We start from the raw sequence: 5,000 nt of genomic DNA, 5'->3' as shown, positions 1-5,000 counted from the left end.
ATTTAACAAATCTGATATTTAAATGCATGTGTAAATAATCATATTAATTAGGACTAGGTGATATGACGATATGATATTGATATTGTTATAAATTATACATTTTTCGGAGACATCATGAATCTTGTGATGGTTTTTTAGAAATGTTTCATTATTTTTTAAAATAACATGAAATTTATGTAACAGACAGATTTCTGTTGTATGAATCATTAAAATTGTAAAATATTAAACACATTTACAGAATTTGTTTGTAATTCTTTTTGCTATTTATAAAAACAAATATAAAAACGTATCAGGAAACTAATATTAAAAGTTTTTTAATGAAAGCTGATTGTTTTCAACAACAGAAGGAACAATTACTTTTTGTTATTAAACAAAGAAAATCACAGAAAAGAGAAAAATATACTTATATAATAATCATTAACTTTTCAGATGGGTTTTTATTTATTACCCACACTAATGCTTTCTTTTTGTTGATATTTACAGTGCTGTGAAAAAGTATTTGCCCCCTCCTGATTTCTTCAGGTTTTGCGTATATCTCATACTAAATAGTTTTAGATCCTCAAACGAGATACAACACAAAACAAAGGCAACTTGAGTAAACACAGAATACAGTTTTTATTATTTTTGTATTGAGGCAAAAAAGTTATCCAACACCTGTCACCCATGTGAAAACTGCCCCCTTAAACCTAAAATCTGGGTGTGCCACCTTCAGCAGCAATAACTGCAACCACACGCTTCGATAACTGGAGATCAGTCTTTCACAGCGCCGTGCTGGAATTCTGGCCCGTTCTTCTTTACAGATCTGCTTTAGTTCAGCCACACTGGAGCATTTACAAGCATGAACTGCCCGTTTAAGGTCCCGCCACAGCATCTCAACTGAGCTCAAGTCAGGACTTGGACTTTAATTTTGCTTTTTTTCAGCCATTCAGAGATGGACTTACTGCTACGCTTTGGATCACTGTCTTGCTGCATAATCCAGTTGCGCTTGGGTTTCAACGTACAGACTGAAGACCAGATTTTCTTGTAGAGAGCAGAATTCATGTTTCCCTCAATTACTGCGAGTCGCCCAGGCGCTGAAGCAGCAGAGCATCCCCACGCCATCACACTGCCACCACCATGCCTGACCACAGGTATGATGTTCTTTTTGTGGAATTCGGTGTTCGGTTTACGCCAGATGTAACGGGAAACGTCTTCCAAACAGTTCCACTTCCAACTCATCAGTCCACAGAACATTCTCCCAAAAGGTTTCATCATCAAGGTGTGTAAAATTCAGACGAGTCTTAATGTTCTTCTGGGTTAGCGGTGGTTTTGGCCTCGCCACTCTTCCATGGATGCCATTTTTGCCCAGCGTCTTTCTGATAGTGGAGTCATGAACAGTGATCTTTATTGATGCACGAGAGGCCTGTAGTTCCTTCGATGTTGTCCTTGGCTCTTTTGTGACTTCCTGGATGAGTCATCGCTGTGCTCTTGGTGGAATTTTGGAAGGTCAGCCACTTCTGGGAAGGTTCACTTTTTCCATGTGGAGATAATGGCTCTCACTGTGGTTCTTTGGCGTCCCAGAGCATTGAAATAGCTTTGTAACCCTTCCCAGACTGATGTATTTCAATCACCTTCTTCCTCATCATTTCTGGAATTTCTTTCAACTTTGGCATAGTGTGTTACTGGGTAAGAGCCTTTATCCAACTTCATGCTGCTGAAAAAGTTCTATATAAGTGTTGATTGGATTGAACAGGACGGGCCGAGGTCAGGACTGGCTGCGTCAAGTCCAGCAGAACCATACTATGAATGCAGTTTCATAGATTTGGGCAATTACTAACTACTATTGGATAAATTTTTTGCTTCAATAAATAACATTATCATTTAAAAACTGTATTTTGTGTTTATTCAGGTTGCCTTTCTTTCATGTTAGATTTTGTTTTCATTTCTGAAACAAATGAGATATACACAAAAACAGAAGAAATCAGGAGGGGGCAAAAACTTTTTCACAGCACTGTAGCTCATAAAGTTCTTAAGCAACTTTAGCTTCTTATTCACTGTACACTAACTACGAAGTTATTTCTGTTAGAAAGAATTCCAACATATAATATTTCTACATCAGTTAGCACACGAGGCATTTAAACGTGAAACGCGGCATTTCCACTGTGAATCGTTTCGTCTTTGAATACGTAAATATTACACAGTGTCGCTCTGACGGCGCTCGTCATTAGTAGCTAATGAGCTCTGTATAAATCACCGCTTGTAGCTACGAAGCTGCCTGTGTGTGTTACATCCAGCTAACCTTTTAGCTTGTTAGCTAACATTCAATCACCAGTGCTAGGCTACGATAATGCGCTTCGGATTGAAAGAGCAGTGAAGTGAAGTTCACGCTTAAAGGTTAAAGGTTAAAGGCCTGCGTTAACAGGATCAAAATAATCTGCGTGATGCTCCTGTCAAATTCCAACAATTCAGGAATCGTCAACTCGGCTCTAGAATGTCCCAGAGTTCCACGCTTGTCAGTTAGAGCTGTAGAACACGCAGAACGCATGATTTTCGTAACCATGGGAACATTACAGACACGCCCACCAGCGGCGAGCAGGGAGGGGCCGAGCGGTGACATGAAGGGAGCTCTGATCAGAATTACGGCTGATAATAAATATTGTGATGAATGATTAATAAGCGAGATGTCGAGCGTCAGGGCAAACACACGCCATCGCTCCTCATCACCCAGATTAAACTGTGCGTTCCAGTCATGTCGGAAAGATCGTACTTATGAGATGAACGCACATGAACGCCACCACAAAGTCGTAATTACGAGTGAGGGGTGTTTGGGATGTTCTCTGAGCTCCGAGTTCCCGAGTCGGGGGCGTGTCAGTGGATACGGCGTCTGTAGCTGACAGTAAATCAGCTGAAACTGAATGTAATTAGCAGCGACACGTCTTCATCAGGATTTTTTATTTACAATAAAACTAGCTGATTTCCTGCAAAAAATACAACAGCATTGTACAATTAAGAGATAATACGTAACGATAAAGTTTACAGTGGCTTCGTAAAATGATTAAAAACATTAAAAAGTTTTTTAAAAAAAAACTTTCTTCATTTATTCTTCATTTTCTAGAAGTAGAGTTTAAAAAACCTTGTTGTATTTTTTTGACGTTATTTAAGAGGAGGTTCACCGCCATCCTGCTCCAAGCAAAGTGACTTTAACGCACCTGACGTCATAATTACGAACTTCCCAGGAGCAGCTGAACGCACAGAAAGCTCGACTCCCTGTCCTTAACACGTTCTTATATATTAGGCATCATGACTGGAATATAAGCCGAGATTCAGAGGAGTTTGTTTAAAGACCGAATTTATCCAAGTGAATTAGAACAATCAGGGTTTGTGTGATTCCTTAATATTATATAGATAATAACAATAATAATAATAATAATAATAATAATAATAATAAGACAGTAATCTATGGTGCAGTTCTGTAGTTATGGTGATGGTTCCTCTACCTCATGCAGGAGATCCTCCTCAGCTCCTTTACTCTGAATCTGAACAAAAACATGGAACAAATTATAAACACACATCAGCATGGGGCTTAAAGTCTCTCCATCCATCCATCCATCTCTCCATCTCTCCATCCATCCCATCCACAGTCACATGATAATAACATGGCACATGCACAGGAGCAGTGCACTGATGCACAGCTGCTCGGGAACTCAGAGCTGAAGACTGCATGATCTCCAGCAGCGTTTTTAATGAGCGCGCGCGCTCTCCCGTGTAACCGGCCCTGAAATCACCTGAAACCGAACATGGCGCGCGCGCTGTGCATCAGTCTCTGAGAACACAAAAAAAAAAAAAAAGAAAAAAAAAAAAAACCTTTTCCGCGTGCGCCATTTTGAATCCGCAGTAAAGTGAGACGTTGGGTCGAAGGTGCCCTCGTGCATCAACACCGACACCCCCTCCCCCTCCCATCCCGCAAAAACAAAGCGCGCGGTTTTATTGCGGGGGTTTTTCCGCACGCGCGTCCCGTGAAGCCCGTCACCCTCCCCCGGTTAAGGAAAGGCCTCGCTGCGGCCTGCGCGCGCGCGCCGACCCGAGGCCCGCCGCGAGCGCGCGCGCGCCTGCCTCATCCGCGAGCAAATCTACAACACAATTTAAAAAAAAAAAAAAAAGAAAAAAAGGGAAAAAAAAAGCACAAATGCACGCGATTGCATTGAGCGTGCGCGCAAGACGTAAGCACCGAGAATGTCTCGCGACCATGAAAATAAAACCGGGGAATCTCGAGCTTACCGTTTACTGGGGAACAGACTGCGGCCTCCGTCTTTGTTGTAGTCTGTAGATTTTTTTTTCCTGCAGGCCGCCGCGGTTCCCCGACACTCGAGCAGGGAGGCGCGCGCGGAGACACGGAGCGAGAGAGGGAGGGGCCGAGCGGAAACGCAGAGAGCTCGCGCAGCCAAAAGCCCCGCCGCAGCTCCGCACGAGCGCCGAGCCCCGCCGTTCATCACCCACTAACCCCCCCCAAACACACACACACACACACACACACACACACACACACACACACACACACACAACACACTTCAATGGAAACCGCACGAGACCCTTGAAAGCGTAATTACTGCGTCATTATTGCAACCGAAAACACATTACAATACTGACGTGTGACGTCACACGGCGTCAGTAAGGAATTCCCACATTCATTTTACTCTTTCAGGGTGTTTTATTTTTTTTTTCTGTTTTGTTTTGTTTTGTAATTTTTTCATTTCTGATCCATTCCTTTCTGAACAGTTCTGAACATTTCACGCTGTGATGTCATTTCCGCTTGCTTTGTTACAGTCTCAGCTCCAGCCAATCCCCTGCTCCATCACCTGGCTAACATTTAGCACGTGGCTAACCTTGTTTATAACTCTGTACTTTACTTCTATTAGAAAGTAACCCTGTTTTATTTTCCTCTTTTTAATCTGTTCATTTTAACAAATAAAGGGAATAAAGGGATGAACAGAAGAGAGAGAGAGAGAGTTCATTACACATTC

General features: G+C 42.1%; 1 protein-coding gene across 2 annotated transcripts in view; it reads right to left on the bottom strand.

The window, feature by feature from the left end:
• Positions 1-4,491, bottom strand: part of LOC113531407 (zinc finger X-chromosomal protein) — a 12,197-nt gene extending 7,706 nt beyond the window's left edge. Inside the window, exons 1-2 of one of the 2 annotated variants that reach the window (XM_034300628.2) lie at positions 4,258-4,491; positions 3,477-3,515 (exon numbers count right to left, since the gene is read on the bottom strand). The gene's annotated coding sequence lies outside the window, so the exon portion shown is untranslated. The remainder of the gene's footprint in view (positions 1-3,476; positions 3,516-4,257) is intronic. The other variant, XM_053230486.1, reaches the window with a different exon arrangement.
• Between the last annotated feature and the right edge of the window lie 509 nt (positions 4,492-5,000).

The sequence above is a fragment of the Pangasianodon hypophthalmus genome, chromosome 27 (assembly GCF_027358585.1).
Source record: "Pangasianodon hypophthalmus isolate fPanHyp1 chromosome 27, fPanHyp1.pri, whole genome shotgun sequence".
In the NCBI taxonomy this organism is placed as follows: Eukaryota; Metazoa; Chordata; class Actinopteri; order Siluriformes; family Pangasiidae; genus Pangasianodon; species Pangasianodon hypophthalmus.
This window is presented reverse-complemented; position numbering and strand designations above follow the sequence as displayed.